Source organism: Olea europaea, chromosome 10 (assembly GCF_002742605.1).
Source record: "Olea europaea var. sylvestris chromosome 10, O_europaea_v1, whole genome shotgun sequence".
Taxonomy (NCBI): Eukaryota; Viridiplantae; Streptophyta; class Magnoliopsida; order Lamiales; family Oleaceae; genus Olea; species Olea europaea.
The window spans coordinates 13,239,391-13,261,302 of NC_036246.1; positions in this window are offsets into that span (position 1 = coordinate 13,239,391).

Here is a 21,912-nt window from a genome sequence, read left to right on the forward strand (position 1 = left end):
TTTGCTTTTGTTGCTTAGAACTTATTCAAGACTCCTTGATTATTCTTTTGCCAATTACTGGCTCTTCTAGGGCCACTATATTTGGCCTCATCTGACTGAACATTTCAGTGAGTGCGTCCACTGAAAATGGCTCTTCACTCTGCACGACAATCTGAGTTTCTTTCCCATCTTGGACTACCCTGACAGGTCTATAGTTTCCTTCATACATGAACATTTGCACTGAGTTTGCTTCTGCAATAAAAGGCCTATGATCAGCCTGCACCACCTCTGCTTCACCCTTGTTATTCCAAAAAATCAGGCATTGATGGAGCGATGAGGGTATACAGCGACTTCCGTGTATCCAATCTCTTCCTAGTAACACATTGTAACTAGTAGGACCATCTATTATAAAGAAGACTGTGGTCCTAGTAGTTGTACCTATAGTTATGTCCAATGGTATAATTCCCTTAGCTGCAGTTGATCCTCCATTGAAACTTATAAGGATGACTTCTGTTGGACTCATATCCCCTTCCGTCTTCCGTCTTTGCAAATTTCCTCATCATCTTAGATGGAATGGTGTTTATAGATGCTCTATTATCGACAAGCACTTTAATTATTTTAATAAATAGAGACACTATGCCCTTGTTCGGTAGAGATTAAAATTTGAATTTGAGTTTAAGTCGAAGTCAATATTTAATTTTAATTGCATATTTTATGAAACTAAATCTTTTCAATCACACATTTCATCAATTTTTATTAAAATTTATTAAAAAATTGATTTTAATCCCCATCAAGCAGGGACTACATGTTTTGCTAAGTTTAAAAGTAACTAATTTTTTATTTTTACGTATCTGTTCATATATTATTTATTCATACTTGGAAGAAAAAAATATTTATCTTGACCATGAAATAGATGTTATGATCAAAATAAATAACTTTGTCTAAATTTGATCTCGTTAATAAAAAGAATATTTGTTAAAACTTATTTATTAATATAATAATCTATATATAAGTATATCATTGAAATCGAGTCAAACATGGACACGAATTAAATATAATATCTTTGGACCCTCTTATTTGACTTTTCACTTTGGATGTGATTCCTCACTCACTATGAAGTGAAATGAAACAGAAGACTTTGTCCACACCAAAATAGTATTTTGAGATCATAACATATATTGATGTATTATTGACTACGTGTTTAGACCAAAACTTTCAGTTATTTGAAAAGATTGATCGTCAAAGTTATTTAGAAAAGCATCCATGAAATAATTTCTTAGTTTTTCGTTGGTGGATATGTATTCTTTGCTTATTTCGATCATGATTCAATTAGTTTATATTTGTAAGGTGAGCGTCGATTTTTTCCATTTGGCAAGAAAAGATAAAAAGATCTAATGGGATATCTTAGAGTGAGATTTCTAGACTTCTTTTATTTTATTGAGTGTCGTATACTCTTTATTATAAATGTTACGAGTTTAGCTTCTTACCGTGCGGGATCATTCAAAATTTTTAAAATTGCAGGCCATCTTAACATAATTTTTTGGCTTTGCCTTGAAGAGTAAAGCACTTATCCCGCATCTAATGATCATGTTATTGTTCAATCTTAAACACAACCATTGACCCACTTCAAAAAATGATTAAAAAATTCTTAAATTCCAATATCACAAATTAAGGTTAGCTCGACTACAAGACCATCCTAATGAGAAAATATAATTGTGATCAAACTAAAAAGATGTCTCTCAGTGGTCTCAATACCTTAATGACGACCAATCAAATACATACAATTGTACAACACCTTCCACCAATCAAAAGAAGAGAGCATGATTGCCTAAGAAACAGATAATCATAACCTAGGCCACATGCTACGTCCTAGCTTGATGAAATGATGCTCTGCCCGGTTGAACTCAATATTCAATCAAAACATTTCAAGCATAAAGGTGGCACACTTATTGATGGTAGACATTGTAGCTTGACAGGATAAATGGGGACAAACTCATGTTGAAAGGCAGGTATGTGAGAAAGGTAGTAGGGATGGCGCCTAGGCGCCACTCATGGGTGCCTAGGCGCCACTCATGGGTGCCTAGGCGCCCGATTCAGCTGTATATATATAGCTGATTTTTCCTTCATACAAATCCGATTTTAGAGAGAAAATAGAAGAGAGGGCTTTGAGAGAATTTAACAAGAAAGAGGTTGTTCTTCTTGAGTATAAATTCAAAGCTAATTTTTCTTTCTTGGGGATTAACTTGAGGCTTGTTCAAGTAATCCAATCCATTGTTCATCATATATATTGAAAATCATTTCTTCCCCAATTTTCTTATCTTTTCTTTTCATCTTCAAGTGGTTTGAGATTTTCACATTGCAAGTGTGTTTGTTCTTGGGCAATCTTGGGAAGTGCTTCTTCCCAACAATTTGGTATCAGAGCTTATTCTTAAATCAAGGTGGTTAAGCTCCGATTTTTAGTGGTTGGCTTGAACTTTGTTGTTCACACAAGGTGTTTGTGAAAATTTCCAAGTGAACTTTGTTTTTTATTTTCGGTAAACAAGTAGATAAATAATGTCTACTAGAGGAACGGTGAAGATTGTGAAGTATGAGATAGAGAAATTCAATGGGAAGAATGACTTCTCATATTGGAGAATGCAAATGAGAAATTTGTTAATTTTTCAAAAGTTGCACAAGGCATTGGCGGGAAAGGAGAAGAAGCACATAGATATCTCTGACGAGGATTGGGAAGATCTAGATCTTAAGGCACGAGCATCTATCATTCTATGCCTTGAAAGAGATGTTGCTTTCTTGGTTGATGGTGAGGAAACGACGGCGGAGGTGTGGACAAAGTTGGAGGCAAACTTCATGACGAAGACTCTAACAAATCGGATTTATTTGAAGTCCAAATTGTATACTTGCAAGATGGATGAAGGTACACCAATTCGGGAGTACGTCAACAAGTTTGATAGGTGTATATCAGACTTGAAGGACATTGATGTGAAAGTAGATGATGAGGATCAAGCACTTCTACTACTTCTTTCATTGCCAAAGTCTTACGAGAACCTACTAGAACGTCACTTCTAGCGGATGATCTTCGAAAGATTGCAATTAGTGGCATGTCTACCAATGGTAACAAGGATCAAGCTCAAGGATTGTTTATAAGAGGTAGAAGCAATGTGCGACCAAAGGGCAAGGGAGAAAAATCTAGATCGAGTTCTAGACCTCTTGCAGAAAGGCCTTGTTTTAAATGCGGCGAGTTTGGGCATTTCAAGGCAAATTGTACTAACAAAAGGGGTTGGAAGAAGAACAATAAGAACAACAACAACGGGAAGGTGCAAGTCAAGCAATATGTTAGCTATGCATTGGAAGGAGGGGAAAGCGATGAGTGCTACACCATCTCTTGTGATGAAGAAATCTCTGGTAAGTGGATTCTTGACTCTGGATGCTCTTACCATATGTGTCCAAATAGGAAGTGGTTTACTACCTATAGAAGCACTGATGGTGGAACCGTGTTGATGGGTAATAACCATTCCTGTAAAACGGTGGGGCTCGGTTTAATTAGAATCAAGATGTATGATGGAGTGGTTAGAACATTGATGAATGTTAGAAATGTTCTTGATTTGCGGAAGAACCTTATCTCTGTTGGGGCTTTAGACTCCGGTGGTTGCAAGATTGTAACATGGAATGAAGTAAAGAAGGTTGTTCGTGGTTCTTTGATTGTGATGAAGGGTATTCATGAAGGCAATCTCTATGCTCTTCAGGGTACTACAGTTACAAAATATGTAGCGGTTGGAACAAGTGGAAGTGGTGGAGACCCATGTGAGTGCACTCGGCTATGGTATAGGAGACTTGGGCATATGTCTGAAAAGGGGCTAAATCTGCTAGTCAAGAAAGATTTGCTAAAGAACTTGAAGAAGCCTTGCATGAATTTTTGTGAGCATTGCGTGTACGGTAAAGCACACCGAGTTCAATTCCAGCCAAGCAAACATAGAAGTAGAGGTATTCTAGACTATGTGCACACGGATGTATGGGGTCCGGCTTCTGTCACTTCCAAAGGCGATTTCAGGTATTTTGTCACATTTGTTGATAATTATTCTAGATATGCTTGGATTTATTTTTTGAAGCATAAGAATGAGGTATTCGACACTTTCAAGAAGTGGAAAGCAATGGTTGAAAACAGAACAGGAAAGAAATTGAAGACACTGCGATCTGATAACGGTACTGAGTATACAGATGGTGCTTTCAAGGAGTTCTGTGGTAAGGAACGCATTGCGAGACACTGGACAGTTAGGAATACACCACAACAGAATGGGGTCGCAGAAAGACTGAATCACACATTTCGAGAGAAATCGATATGTATGCGATCCTATGCTGGTTTAGGCAGAGAATGGTGGGCAGAGTTTATTACAAATGCTTGCTACATAGTGAACCGATCTCTACATTCAAAGTTAGATGGAGATGTACCTTACAGGGTATTGACAGGAGAACATGCAGATTATGAGAAACTCAGAATATTCGGATGCACAGCCTACTATCACGTCAACGAGGAAAAGCTTGATGCAAGGGCCAAGAAGGCTATATTCTTGGGGTATGTGGTAGGTGTAAAAGGCTATCGCCTATGGTGTGTAGAGGATTCTAAGTTCATAGTCAGCAGAGATGTTACTTTTGATGAGAACTCTATGATAACTTCGTTGAAAGCTATAGTGCCCGGTGGTGATGATGTTGAGACTACAAAGTCTTAAGTTGTTGAAATAGAACCTAGAGATCAACCTGGTTCTAGTCATGTTCAAAAGGAGATTCATGCAGACATTCAAGATGAGAGTGATGATGAGCTTGAACAAGAGGCGGTTCAGCAAGAGAATGTACAGACACAACAACAACAGCAGCTTGCAGATAACTTGGCTTCCTCTAGGCCACGGCGTACTTATAAGCAAGTTCTAAAGTTGGGGTCAGACGAGCCTTTGAGGCACTATGGGCAGACAAATTTGGTTGAGTATGCACTCTCGGTGGAGGATGATGAGCCTGCCACTTTCAAGGAAGCTATTTTAAACAACAATAGTGAGAGTTGGTTGGCAGCGATGGAAGAAGAGATGGAATCACTTCACAAAAATCAAATATGGGAGGTTGTCCCATTGCCCATAGGTAAGAAAGCTATTGGTTGCAAGTGGTTGTACAAAAAGAAAGAGGATCCTACCAAGCTCGGTGGTACAAGATTTAAAGCAAGGTTAGTGGCTAAGGGGTTTGCACAAAGAGAGGGAGTTGACTACAATGAGATCTTTTCTCCGGTGGTCAAGCATACTTCCATTCGGGTGCTATTGAGTATTGTTGCTCATCATGATCTTGAGCTGGAACAACTCGATGTCAAAATCGCCTTCTTGCACGAGGACTTGGATGAGGAAATCTATATACATCAACCTGAGGGCTACAAGGTTGATGATAAGGAACGTCAGGTATGTCGCTTGAGAAAATCACTATATGGATTGAAACAATCTCATCGGCAGTGGTACAAGCGATTTGACTCCTTCATGCTAAAGCATGGTTTCTCCAAAGTGAGTATGACTGTTGTGTTTATATTCGAAAACTTCGAGGAGGTAACTATAACTATCTTCTTTTGTATGTGGATGACATGCTTATCGCTTCGAAAAGCAAGGTGGAGATAGATAGGTTGAAATCTCAACTTGGTAAAGAGTTTGAGATGAATGATACAGGGGCTGCTACGAAAATACTGGGTATGGAGATTAGAAGAGAGAGGACGAACCGGCGAATGTTCTTGAGTCAGAAAGGCTACATTGAGCGGGTTATTGCTAGATTCGGGTTGCAAGGTGCAAAGTCGGTGGTGACTCCATTGGCTCCACATTTCAGGCTCTCGGGTAAACAATCTCCTACTACAGTGGAAGAAAATGTACGCATGGATCGTGTACCTTATGCTAGTGCAGTTGGAAGTTTGATGTATATCATAGTGTGTACACGCCCATATATTTCACAGGCGGTTAGTGTGGTCAGTAGATTCATGGCGAATCCGAGGAAGGCACACTGTGAAGCTGTGAAGTGGATCTTGAGGTACTTAAAAGGGATCCTGAGGTACTTAAAAGGTACCGTGGATACGGGTTTATGTTTTGGTGGAGATGCATGTCATATAAGTAGGTTTGTGGACTCGAATTATGTAGGTAATCTAGATAGACGTCGATCTACTACTGGATATGTGTTTTACATACATGGTGTCCCAGTTAGTTGGCGATCGATGTTACAGGCTACATTGGCTCTTTCTACTACATAGGCCGAGTATATGGCCATGGCAGATGGAGTGAAGGAAGCATTGTGGTTGTGGGGTCTTCTAGATGATTTGGGGATTGAGCAAAATTGTGTGGACTTGTGGTGTGATAGCCAGAGTGCGATTCACTTGACTAAGAATCAGGTTCATCATGCTCGAACCAAGCATATCGACGTAAGGTATCATTTTGTGCGTGATGTCATAGAGGAAGGTGATATTTCTCTCTTGAATGTACACACAAATGAGAACCCAGCAGACATGTTAACCAAAGTGGTAACAGATAGCAAGTTTCGGCATTGCTTAGACTTGCTTCACATTAGTCCGTGCTGATATGCCCGAGTGGGCATGGCCTTTTGGGGCGGAGTATATGAAGGTGGAGGTGAACTACGGAGGCTTGATCCCGAATTTTGGGTACGTAGGCAACCATGGTTTGAATGGTGTAGCTGAGTTTGACGCTTACTGCTTCTTCTTGTGTTCGTACAAAATTTGAGGTCTATCAAATGATGTACGAAGGTGAAGAATTGTGAGAAAGGTAGTAGGGATGGCGCCTAGGCGCCATGAGTGGGCGCCGATTCAGCTGTATATATATAGCTAATTTTTCCTTCATACAAATCAGGTTTTAGAGAGAAAATAGAAGAGAGGGCTTGGAGAGAATTTAACAAGAAAGATGTTGTTCTTCTTGGGTATAAATTCAAAGCTATTTTTTCTTTCTTGGGGATTAACTTGAGACTTGTTCAAATAATTCAATCCATTGTTCATCATATATATTGAAAATCATTTCTTCCCTAATTTTTTTATCTTTTCTTTTCATCTTCAAGTGATTTGGGATTTTCACATTGCAAGTTTGTTTGTTCTTGGACAATCTTGGGAAGTGCTTCTTCCCAACAAGGTAAGATCATTTTTAATGTTCTTTCAAGGTTAATAATTATTAATTGTATTCTTTCTGATATCTTTCACGTTCTATTATTTTTTCATCTATTGGCTCAAGTGAAAGTTCTTTTACATAACACAGAATTGGAAATTATAGATCGGTTTATTTGGAATCATTTGGGTTTCTTTTCAACAGCGCATGCATTATAAACTGAGAGACGATAATTGATTGCCGCTTTTATACTGAAGTAGTCTGTTTGAGGGTTTTCAATCATATCTATAAAAATGTTTGAACATTATTCAGTAAGCGAATTTAAAATGTGTAGTTTGTGTAGAGAAGCTCAATACCTTCCTCTCAAAAACTGGCGTCGATGATGAACCGATGATCATTTTGGCAAAGTTGTATGCTAAACCTTTTTTTTTGAGAATTAATATATAAATTCGAAATGTTTACTAACAGTTACGTAGATACTGGTTGTTTCATTTCAGTTGTTGTAGACAGTTAGCTAGCTATACTGTTGAATTTTGATTGTTTTATAATCTTCTTGCATTATGTACTAAATTTCATTCAACATAACTCATAAGAAATGGTTTATTTAATTGTAAAGAAAAAAGTATGGGGAATTGTGAAAGAAAAAAATAGGGATTTTTGACTCCTATATTTGGCTTACTGTTTTAAGATTCGTAATTATTTTTATTTTTGTGCAGAAAGTTAGAAGAATTTAAGTTTGCATGTGTTATACTATTAGATTAAGAACTTGTTTAGCATAATTTTTCAGAAGTTAAAATGAGGTTTTGAGATTTTAAAGTTATTTTTTGATCTATTTGACTATTTTATGAAGCATTTCTTCTAATTAAAAAAATATTTAGAGGATGTTAGTTCAATCTGACTTTCTCTAAAAACACTTTTAAAATAAGAATCTTTTTCAAAAATTAGTTTTTCAAACAAAAATTAATGTACCTTTCTCATGAGGCAAAAATGAAAATTGACCTTAAATTGTAGCTTCTTGCTTGCATCCAAAAGACAAAATTGAAACTAACAAAAACTGCTTTACTCTCTTTCAACCCATGTTCAGGAGCCTGTAAAGCATTTGAGGCAGTCTAAGTACAAATTTAAAGGCTTATCATCGAAGGTCTTCTAAAATGGTTAATTTAATAAACCATAACTACTTCTGGGGACAATTGTAGGCTCAGTTCGACAATTCAGACTATAATTCTAGACTCTCGGATCAATTGTTATATTCAAGTTTTGGGCGTAATTCCCAAAATTGAAATTTGTGCCAAAAAGAAAGGAACGAAGCAACGTAATTACATGCTATGGCATTTGGCTTAAATTTAACCAAATAGAGAGATTTGTTAAATAATGTTATAATTCAGAGCATGTTTGAATATAATTTCTACTCATAAATTCTTACTTGAAGATGATGAATTCTAAAAATTTTATGGTTAAATTATCATTCTTTTTCAGGTTCCAAATTCAGTGTATTGTTGCATTCTTATGGTCCAAATCTTAATTATAAAGGAGATTATTATCCATAGTCTAAGCACCGAAATTCATGAATTTTCATGCCATGCCAAAAATATTGTTCTAAGGCTTCTCCAATTTTAATATAATTTCCTAGATGATTTCACCTTATTTTCTTGTCATCTGAGGTTAAAGGAAGTTGTGAGTTTGAAATCAATTCAAACAATTCTCTTCGACTCACTTTATTGTCTTGCAAGTCGAGACACCCCACATGAACGATCTACAATTCGAATTTTTCAACATCTTCCACTTGCATATGATAGACTTGACCTAAATTATACAAACAACAAATATCACACGTTAGATTCTTCTAATGATCTATTTCACAAAAAATTAATATGGCAAATATATGGAGCGACCAACGAGTACATATTAGAGTTTACGGTACTATAAATCTATTAAGGATGTATAATAACTGATATACTAGAACAATGTCACATTTTGTTATACTCCAAACTCAGTTTACAATACTAATTCAAGTGTTTCAGATGCCTCGAATGTTTATGGAATATACTTGAATTTCACACTATATTTTTTTATTCACAATTGTGCTCTAAACCCTAAATGGTTAATACAATTGCTTTGCTAGTGAATACAAACTTAAATATTGGTCAAAATGATTTTCTTTTCCTACTCGAATTTTTCAACTTTAAATCAACCACTGTCTTGAACATGTCCCATCAAATTGCTAGTTCAATCTGACTTTCTCTAAAAACACTTTTAAAATAAGAATCTTTTTCAAAAATTAGTTTTTCAAACAAAAATTAATGTACCTTTCTCATGAGGCAAAAATGAAAATTGACCTTAAATTGTAGCTTCTTGCTTGCATCCAAAAGACAAAATTGAAACTAACAAAAACTGCTTTACTCTCTTTCAGCCCATGTTCAGGAGCCTGTAAAGCATTTGAGGCAGTCTAAGTACAAATTTAAAGGCATATCATCGAAGGTCTTCCAAAATGGTTAATTTAATACAAGAACCATAACTACTTCTGGGGACAACTGTAGGCTTAGTTTGACAATTCAGGCTAGAATTCTAGACTCTCGGATCAATTGTTATATTCAAGTTTTGGGCGTAATTCCCAAAATTGAAATTTGTGCCAAAAAGAAAGGAACGAAGCAACGTAATTACATGCTATGGCATTTGGCTTAAATTTAACCAAATAGAGAGATTTGTTAAATAATGTTATAATTCAGAGCATGTTTGAATATAATTTCTACTCATAAATTCTTACTTGAAGATGATGAATTCTAAAAATTTTATGGTTAAATTATCATTCTTTTTCAGGTTCCAAATTCAGTGTATTGTTGCATTCTTATGGTCCAAATCTTAATTATAAAGGAGATTATTATCCATAGTCTAAGCACCGAAATTCATGAATTTTCATGCCATGCCAAAAATATTGTTCTAAGGCTTCTCCAATTTTAATATAATTTCCTAGATGATTTCACCTTATTTTCTTGTCATCTGAGGTTAAAGGAAGTTGTGAGTTTGAAATCAATTCAAACAATTCTCTTCGACTCACTTTATTGTCTTGCAAGTCGAGACACCCCACATGAACGATCTACAATTCGAATTTTTCAACATCTTCCACTTGCATATGATAGACTTGACCTAAATTATACAAACAACAAATATCACACGTTAGATTCTTCTAATGATCTATTTCACAAAAAATTAATATGGCAAATATATGGAGCGACCAACGAGTACATATTAGAGTTTACGGTACTATAAATCTATTAAGGATGTATAATAACTGATATACTAGAACAATGTCACATTTTGTTATACTCCAAACTCAGTTTACAATACTAATTCAAGTGTTTCAGATGCCTCGAATGTTTATGGAATATACTTGAATTTCACACTATATTTTTTTATTCACAATTGTGCTCTAAACCCTAAATGGTTAATACAATTGCTTTGCTAGTGAATACAAACTTAAATATTGGTCAAAATGATTTTCTTTTCCTACTCGAATTTTTCAACTTTAAATCAACCACTGTCTTGAACATGTCCCATCAAATTGAACCAATCATAGTTACGAATAACATATCAAACTAGCAACACTAAAATAAAATCTCAAGAAATATTCAAAAAACATAAGTGTATATATAATATATAAATCTCAAGGTTTTACACAATGAGAAAGCAGTGATATATTCACTCATGTACTCCATATTAATCATAAAAGCATGTGGCATGAATCACATGCTACGGTGTTACAAAACTTGATACGATGGTTTTTTTTTTGGAGGGTTAGATGTTGCCCGTGTGTATTAAGCTATTGGATTGTGAATTCACCATGCACGGATTCAATTCTCATCTTTCACCCATAATTAAAATGGTTTTGTTACGGGCGGCAGTAGTGTGTTGATTTATTTGGGTACATGCTGTAAATTATATATATGGCCTTTTGTGTGTGGGTGGGTGCGAGGGTGGGGAGGCGGCGGTTGAGTTAATTGAAATTGTATATATAAGAAATTAAAATTTGAATCACAGGTAGAACGAAAAACCCTTAACAAAAGTATTTTATTCTTGGTTCTATGAACTAGACGAGTCTAATTTTAACCTAAATGAAATCGAATTGGCTTTCGACCCAATTGTATGGTTTCTAAAAAATTACCAGACATTACTTCTTCAGAAAAAAAATTGTCTTTCATACATTTATTTTTTATTTTTATGAAATTACTACATAGTACGAACTGCACAAGTCTTATATAGGATATAAGAAAACTTGAGGATGGCCTCGTTAATATGTAATTCAGCCTACGAAAGTCACAAAATCTTGACCATGTGCAGGCCATGCAGATAAAAAAGTAAATATGAAAAATAGATTTTATGATTTTAAATATAATAAATCCTCTTTAAATTTCGAGCAAGTTGAACAATGTAAGTCCATCGTCAACTCATGTTTTTAGGCCTATCATATTTTTAAGCCTACTATTAAGTAATTAAATCTTATAGCTTTCGCTTAATTTATTACCATTTATGTTGACCCCAAAAATGCACCAACAAAATTCCCACTACCTCCCCTCCATGTAGGCATCACAGCCACATTGGAACACGCTGTTAGGAGGCAAAGGCCGTCGATTGATAAAAAGGTCCGACAACTATTTGCACTTCTACAATCAAATTAATAGCCAAATGAGAGAAAAATGAGTGTAGGAGATAGGATATGGGTATGGTTATGATTAGAATAACACATATTCATTGTAAAAGGAATCAAATATATATAGGAGAAGTGGAAATGCGCCAAGTGGGCTGGATCCAATCTTAAACCCAAAGATATTTGGCTTGATTATATAGGTCCAATGTAATTATTTAGTCAATGTCGTGTCAGCATATGCGGGACCCCTCCGTCACAAGCATGTAATGTAATTTATAGGTGTAATAATAGTTCCCTAAGTCAAACATTCATGTGTGGGTCGAATTTCGAAATATAAGCTGTCAAATAGACGAGATCTTAAAAATTGGCCTTGAAAATATGAGTAGCTCCAATAAGTGAGGACTTATGAAGTGTCTCAAAAATATGCATAGATCCAATTAGACAAAGACTTACGAATTTCTCCAGAATATAAGTCTGAATAAGTGAGAACTTACATATTGCCTCAAAAATGTCACATATAATTTGTCAAAATTTCAATAGCATCTCTTTTGTAATATAGATTAAACCAACCTGTAATATAACATAATATTCACCGCACATATATAAAATAAGTTGGGATCCATTTGTCCCACAAATTACTCATAATCATAACGTGAATGATGATAAATCACATTTCTCCAAGATATAATATGCATAAAGTCTATCATGTATCATAGCATGTCATATGCTCGCACAACTTAGTGTAGTAATAATGCTATAATGAAGCAAGTAATATGATGTCGATAATAAATCGAAAATAAAGATAACTTTGTGTAGCGACAAGTTTTAACCATTCAAATCGTCACCAAAACATTCATTCTATAATTAAATAAATTATGTAAACATCTCAACTAGAAAAATTTTCAATTTCATTAATAAAATAAATAAATATTTATAAAACATAATCATTTGAAACATGTCCTAAATCCTAAATAACAAGTTTCTCATGAAAATGTGAAAAAAAAAGGAAAAAAGACCCTGAAAATAAAGTCTTTGGTCACATTACTCCGGATTTATTTATTTATTGAATCCCATAATTTCTGTATCACGACTGCATCGCATCGCCCGCCAACCAACGACCCGTTCTAATTTGTAATGAGTAGAAAAAATGGTGAGTACAAGTGAATACTCAGTATAACATAAAAATTAATGATACAATCCCGAGTAAAAATTTTATAACATGTATTAGATAATCATACCGTCTCATATATTTAAAAATCGGTAAGAGCTCATATAATATGATTTGTCCTGGAATGACCATATCATTCATATCATATCATATTATATTTTAGCTTTCATGAGTACAATAATTCATCAACATGAAAAAAAAAATTAAACGAGATAGAATACACTGCACCTCAATATCCTATCTCATCTGGTTAAACAAATTTTTTGAAAGAACCTCAATATATATAGGACAAAACATTGTATAAAATTAAACTTCTATTGTACTTGGGGTTTAAAGTACCGTACCCCACAATAAAAATGGTTGGGTAAGAATTTGGGTAAAGTAAGGTCTCTTATTAACATTAGTGCATGAGATATCAAATCAAAGGTAAGATTCTTGTACTTTGATTAAAATAAGATTTCTATTCAAAATGGAAGAAGAGTTTGGATTTGTTTGGCACTCTACACGTGTGCCCATCATCAAAGAATTTAATACAGAATCCAAATAAATTTCTAATTAATGATCAATTCTACAAATGGCCACACATTGAATCTAACCTATCAAAATTAACTCTTTCTGGAGCCCAATATATGTAATTAATTACGAGTTATCCAACGAGTACAATGTTGATATATTTATCATTACTCTATCAATATTTAAATATTTGACCCAATTAAAATTGAATTTAATATATTTATCACTTCAGTCCTCCAAGCTTCCAAATTTAAAATGTAGTATATAAAATAAACAAGTTCTAGTATGTGAAAATTTTTGGGACTTTACACTTTGGTATACGTGTTTGTTATGATGAAAATAGTGTCATGTCTCATGAAATGCTAGCAGTGTGTGATATATGTACTTTACAACAATGATATAATACATGTGCTAGCAGTAATATGTAACGTTACTAAGATACTAGTATCAAAATAGTTTTCCTAAATCTATGTATGGATATTCATATAATGCATTGACTTTTGAATGAGGACGATAATCTGAAGATAAGTAGTTACAACGAAGCTGATGCAGAGATGAGATTCTAGATATAAGTAGCTAAGGTGATGCTATGGACATAAGTAGTTATGATAAGCTGACATCCTTACATAGGGGTAGCACATCCATGTCAAGGGATTCTTTCATGGTATTTGGTCTGGTTATGGAAGGGATTAACTTCTAAGGTAGCAAGGCGTGGTTCATTGTGGGAGGCATCACACTTGTCCTTGTTGAGACTGCTTTACTTCTTTGTAAGGGGTGGCCCTTTCGTGTAAGGGTTTCTTCCATGGTGTTTGATCTAGCCATGGAAGGGGTTCATATCTAAGGTAGCAAGATGTGGTTTCTTGAGGAATGCATCACACTTGTCTTTGTCGAGGTTGTTTTATTTCCTTGCAAGGGTTGGATCTTCCATACAATGGCTTCCTCCATGGTGTTTGATCTAGCCATGGAAGGCTTTTTCTTCGTAGGTATTAAGGTAGGCCACTCTTCTCCTTACGAAGTGGTAAATGACATCCTTACATGATGGATGGTTCAATCCTGCCAAGGACTTTCTGCATGGTGGATGATTTCTTCATCTAGGGGATAATATAAGCTCTCTGAAGATAAATAGATGTGACATAGTTGAAGCAAAAACAAAGTTCTGAAAGATAAGTAGATGTAATGTAGTCGATGTAGAGGCATGATGAGCTCTCTGAAAATAGATATAGTTGTGTTATAACTAACATAAAAACGTGGCTCTGTGTATGTAAGCAGCTTGTGAGAAGCTAATGTAGAGGTATGATGATCTCTTTTGAAAGTAAATACTTTTGTAATACAACAGGCATCTCGTAGAGCAAGGAATGGATATCGAGCTAGTGGCTCATCTCGAACTATCCAAATCTCATAAGCTGGCCTCAAAAGGAAGATGTTTTATAGCTGTACTCGACAATAGTGAGAATCTCAAATTGGAAGCATAAGTACAATTATTTTGCATGGCAATAGAGGTGGCAATGGGCAGAGTCGAGCGGCTCTGCTTAACCTCGTCGATTTCCAATTTTTTTAAATTTAAATAGATAAAATAAAAAATACAATTATATAAACCCTCATTCTTTATCCAAGCTTGGAATTGAATATTTAAATTTTGAGCAGATGGAGTTAAAAATTTTACACGAATGACTTGTATGTTGTAATGTGTACATTTGTTTAAAGGAAATTAAAAATAATATTATAAAATAACAAATTTTGATTAATATGATTAAAATTGTATTAAATATCATTTATGACTTACCTAACAAAATGGGACAAAGTGTCAAGCTTTCCATTAATTGGCTCCATCTGTGTTGTCAACTCTTTCACTGCTTCTACATTATAAATGCCATTTGTTTTCCTCTAGACTTCCTTATTGATCGACCACATCGATTGATTTTCTGCTATCCTCTCATACAGCTCATAAGCATTGTCCATGTTTATAGTCATTATCGATCCTCCTGTTGAAGCATCTACCACATTCTTGAATTCTTGGTGTATTCCATAATAAAAGATGTATTCTTGCACTTGTTTAGGAATGTTAAGCTTGTGACACTTCCTGAATAAGTTTTTATACCTTTCTTATGCCTTTGGATAGCTCTGGAGTCTTTCTGTTTAAATGTGTGGATTTCATTTTGGATTTGATGAACTTGAGTTGGCAGGAAAAACTTCATCATAAAATTTTGAGTCATTTCATTCCATGATACAATGCTTCTAGGAGGTTGTGGCATCATCCGTATTTTCGCACCTCCTTCAAAATGTGAGGAAATAAAGGCATTCGAAATGCATCTCGTGACATTCCCTCATGGCCAATTACATCACACAGTATGGTAAAAGTTTGAATGTGTTAATGTTGATTTTCCATAGTTTTCCCGTTGAACCTGATATCTTGACATCTGGTCGGATGTGGAAGTTAGTTTGTCCGAAGGGTGGATAGATGATCGTAGGTTGAATTGGTATTGGCAGAGGATTCACATAATTCCCAACCAATATAGGCTAACCCGGAGGTGGTTGTTGAATCGTAAGTGCTACATTCTGCAGTACATCATGAATTTGATTCTGATTCTCAGTCATTACCCTTGCTTGTCTCTGCTTTCTTTTTCGGTGTCTAAAAGTTTTTTCAATTTTGAAATCTATCGGAAGAAGCTCGATTTCGTCAGAATTTCACTAAAACTGTGATTTCCTGAAAAGAGTAAAATGAGATATTTAGATCGTTCAATAAATAGCCTAAAACAAATATAGAAAAGAAAAAAAAGAAACCTAAAAAAAACTAGTAAACTCAAATTAAATAAATTATTCCCTAGCAACGGCACCAAAAACTTCTTCGTTATGATACCCGCAAGCGTACATGATTGTTAATAAGTAATAGATTTGATAAATTGAAAATACCGTCCCACGAGAAATAAAATTTAATTGAGCATACTAGTATTTAATTAGATTCAAAGTAAGCTAAACAAAAGTGATTGCAGTTTGTGATTGTTCTAAATTATCTGACTTAATCCATGAAAACTTGTAAAATTCGAATTTAATATGTGTATGGGAAGATTATATTGGATTACGAATCCACCTATTATTATCTATTCCAATTCTTAGCTACGTAGCTAGTTTCGTTCATGTATTCTTGACAATCGATAATTTTATTGTAATTAATTTTCTTTTTCAAGACAAATCAAATCTATCATAATCACGACTCGAATCTATTTCTAGTCCGAATGTATTCAATTTCACAATTATCTCAAAGATTGCACCCATAATAAATCTTATTCCTAAAATTTATTGTACGCATGTTAATCAAGCAGTTTTCTAAACCTATTGTGAGGCTCTCAGCACTACAACAAGCAACTGTATATTTAATTGGTGATCAAGCAATCAAATAATAAAATTAAGCACGCAAGATTAATAAAAAATAAAAAAAAAATAAATAAATTCAACTACTCTACTTGACTTAGCATAATGTTGGAATTAAACTCATAAAAGAGGAAGGACATCACCAAGAATCTTCGTGAATAATTTTTTAATTAAAGTCTCCGTTTTATGTCCTTATTCTTCCAAATTTCAAAGGACTTATGCTTGTAACTGCTCCCTGTGCGTGTATGTTTGGTATATATTTTTATGTAAAAATGCATTTTTAAATAGTAAATTGATGGAAAATGTGTGGTTGAAAAATAAGGAAAAGTTTTTGATTTACGTGTAATATTATTTTAATAAAGAATGTGTGATTGAAAAGAAGAGAGAGAAAAATGTATTTTAAAAAAAAAAGGTACCAAACAGGCTCATATTAATTCTAACCGGCAGAATCCACGTTTTCTGCTTCAATTATAGTTGTGTTAGCTCTGTCTTTGTACATATATATAAAATCAGCCCCCTTACTTGACTCCAGCAAAAGTGTCCAAGCTGCCACCTTTTTTGCATGTGTGTGTATATATAATAACAGCAGCCCCCTCTTGTAATTTGTGGTTTTTCCTCCAATTTCTCCCCAATTCCAACTGCCTTTTTGTCTATATATAATGAAGCCCAGCAGTCTGCTTCTCTCCTCTTCCTCCGTTTCTCTGTTGGCCTGCATATATATATATATATAACAGGGAAGTCTAATTTAAATTTTACTTCCCTGCCACAAGGTTTCTTGAACTAGAATTTGAGTCCGAATTAATTCCCATCATTTTCAAATTCCAGTCACCACCAACTAGCAAAAAAAATGAGAAAATTACACCCACACATGTTTTTTAACTTTCAACTTAAATGATTAGTTTTAAAGTTTATTTATTCACTAATCAGGTCCTAATTTAATTTCTAAAATTATTAGTATAATATAACATCAATTTATGATAATTATCGATTTTTAAGGAAGAGAGAGAATTTATTCAAAATAAACTAAAACTTCTCTCTTCATCTACGATTCCTTCTTTAAATTTAATTGTTCATCAACCACCCTAGCTTCAGCCATAACTATGACCTCTCTTCAGACTGAAATCATACTCACTTCATTGCTGGTAATCACCCATCGTAAACGTGATTCTCTCACTTACATAACCCATAATCCATTTTAAACCAATACAAGACTCTGTGAACCTTAGATACACACAAACCCCAATCATTTCAATCCCTTACCAATCAAGACGTTTTTTTTCTCTTTATCTTTATGTATGTATCTCTTTCGCTCTGAATTTTAAGTTTGTAATTGTATTTGATTTTGAGTTTAAGTGATTGACGGATTTGTTGATTTTCAAAAAAATCAGGCAATCTTTCATGGTGGGTCCTAAGCAATTACATTGAGTACTGGTAATTTCAAATGTATGGAATGTGATTTGTGACCAACAATTTTTATGTTGAGATTGGGGGATTTTTTGTAATGGTTCTGTGATATCATAATGTGTTTGCTTTTAGATGAGAATGTGTACAATGTGAATATAGTGTGTCCCATTTAATTGAATACAAGGTGTGAAATGTGAAGAGATTGTGTACAATCTTGAGCACTGTTCAGATTCTGTCATGTTTTGTCCTCGTGCTTAAATATTTTGATTCATTGAAATAGGGAGATTGTACAATCCCAGTTGGAAACATGAATGTTGGAAACATGATATATGATTGTGAAGACAAAGGGAGAGAGCATTGAAATAGAGTAATTGTACAATCCCAGTTTAGTGGCCAGTAGATGTGCGGTGTTTATGAATGTTGGAAACATGATATATGAATATTTTGATTAATTTATATTCATGAAATGGATTTATTGTTATCAAAAAAACTTATGTTCATGAAATAGATTGGAACTGCTGTTGCTCATTTGTTTTTTCATTTTTCTAATAGTTTCGCACTTCTACTATTGTTTTCAATGCTCAGTATGAATAACACTCTATCAGGTCACATGTCTTTATTTATCATGTAGATGCTATAAGTCAATTGTTAATTACAGGTTAAACATCATAGCTTTGTTTTCATAGCTTTAGTTTCACAAGTCACAGGTCATATATTATCATGTTTATCTTGTAATTCAATTTGTAATCAAAAGGTCATAGATTTTTTTTTGCCATGTCACAAAATTGTTTGTCCAGGTCAGGCCACATACGTATTTGCCAAACCATAGAACACAGTTTTGTGTACACACTTAACATGGTCACAAGTTACAAATTTATCTGCCCAGGTTACAGAATTGTTAGCCCACATCACAATTCGCCTACTTATTTGCCCAGGTCGCAGGACAGTTTTATGTGCATATGTGACATGGTCACAGGTCACAAATTTATGAGCAAATGTCACAGGTCATACATCTGCATATGTAGGTCAGGAGTCACAGGTTCGTGTGCACTAGTCACAATTCAAAATTGCGTGTTCAGGTTATAGGTCACAGATCTTTGTACATGGGTCACAGGTCACAGTCGCATACAGAAGTCTTAGGTCACAGTTTCAATAGGGCACCAATGTCTATATAACAAATTAATATAATGCAGGCAGGTCACAATCCCCTTACTGTTAAAGCATACTGTATAAATCATTGGTCACAGATGTTATTACAACCAACATATATAGGTCACAAATATCTTATTTCGATCCGTAATGACATAATTATTAGGTCATATATCCCACGAAGAAATATTTCACAAGTCACAAATGACTTTATAACGTTGCCTGTATGTGTCATTTATTTTAGGAAAAATTGCAGCGGAGGTCCCAAACCTTTCATTTTGTTGCAGAATATACCTTAACCTTTCAAATTTACGATCGCAGTCCCAGACCTTTCGTTTTAATTTCAGCCGAAGTCCATTCTACAGATTCCGTCCAGAATTTCGTTAGTCAACACTGAAATTAGGTTTTTGACTCGAATTGACAAATGAAATGAAGGGTAAAATGGTCTGTTTATATTCTTATAATTAAATAATTAAATAAAAAGTAAAATAATAAAAAGTAAAATAAAAAATAAACTTCATCTTCTCCACAACACCCCCAACCCTTCCTCCACCTTCAAAATCAAAAACTACAGTCGTCACTGTTGCACAACCACTGTCATCAGCATCGTCCAACCCCGTCATCATTGTTGCACAACCACTGTCATCAGCACTGCCTAACCATTGTCACCACTGTCACACAACCAGCAAAAATACCTCTGTACAAATTTCATTTTTATCCTAAGAAATATCCTTCAAACCTCTAAAATCCATGGTTATCTTCCCCAAAATCTTACATTCCAACTATTACAATTTGAGCCTCTAAAATAGATCTAAACATTGAACATATCTATTTACACTTCATCTAGCACCAACCTCAAAAATTAAAGCAAAATCTTAAAAGAAAAAAGAAGAAGAAAAAGCAAATAATGGATGTCAAATGGATCTAAAAAATAAAGTCATTTGCATGGCAGCTATACAAGACCACACCCAAGGTAAAATCGGATCATTACTAAAAATTGGAGGTACAGATAAATTTATGGTCCCATTTTCAGAATCGGGTTTAGATATTGATAGAAGCCAATGAACATCCACTGAAGAAGAATCTCAATGGTTACCCACTTTTTTGAAGTCAGTGGTGGTGGTGATTGATAGAACGTGCCGGAGAATATTAGTCTTTTTGGGTTTATACTTGTGGCAGAGGGTGAGAGATGGTCGAGGGATTTTGTGTAGGGCGTCCTTAGACGTTGGAGGAGGCGATGGTGAGGCAGGCGACGACGTGGAGGTGCTGGGATAGTTGGGCTACTTGGGTGGCGAGGCTGTTGATTTTGGAGGTGGAGGTATTTTGGAGAAGATGAAGTTTATTTTTTATTTTGCTTTTCATTTAATTATTTTATTATATGAATATAAATGGACCATTTTACTCTCATTTCATTTGTCAATTTGAGTCAAAAGTCTAATTTCAGTGTTGACCAACAGAATTCTGGACGGAATCTGTACAATGGACTCCAGCTGCAATTAAAGTGAAAGGTTTGGGATTGCAACCATAAAAATAAAAGGTTAAGGTATATTCTGCAGCAAAATGAAAGGTTTGGGACATCCACTGCAATTTTCCCTTTATTTTACACTTTAGATGTTGGGCATTAATGGAAAATCCCACTACCGAGGTTAGCATTCCAATGTTTACTTTCATTGATCATAGAACACATGGTGCAGGTCACAAATTAAATATACAGTCATTTTTCCAATGTTCATATGTTACATATCTATCCAAATTATCACAAAATTCAATCTAATTTCACATGTACATACTCTATCTCAGGGTCCCAATTTCACATGAAATATTAATTGATAACAATACATGTCATATTTCATTTGAGCATCTATATTTTTCCATTGGTCACAAATGGATGATAAATTTCCAAAACTTTAATTATCAATATAATAGGCGTAGTTGTTGTCTGAACATAACAACAATTACGGTCGAGCAACACCAATGACGAATGTGCTCTTTATAATAATGAAACGTGAACATATCCCATCTTTCCGCAATACCGTACAAGAAAAATTCAGTCATCAATACCATTCCCAGTCACAATTTATTCTCTAGGGTACAGAGAGAGTAATTGATGCATAGAGGAATTAAGTCACGGCCACAAAACATGGTCACAGAGATTCGTTTTAGTCACAGAGATTGTCTGGTATGCTTTCCATAACTCGATGTGCCTAACAGAGGAATTTTAGCATCACAGATAGAAACTCCGACCACATATACACAACATTTTGCACTACAAAATATGAATCTGTGACCAATATCACATTGCTACAAATTCTGTCACACACCCACATTTTCAATGCGCTACACAATTTTTAATTTCGTCACCGAGAGTTCTAGTATGCTTTCCATAACTCGACGTGCATTACAAAGGAATTTCAACGTCATAAACAAAAACTTCGACCACATATACGCACACATGTTGCGATACAAAATATGAATCTGCGACCAATATCACATTGATAAGATTTCTAGCCACACGCTCACATTTTTAATGCGCAATACAATCTTTAATTTCAATTGATCTGTAATACGCAATT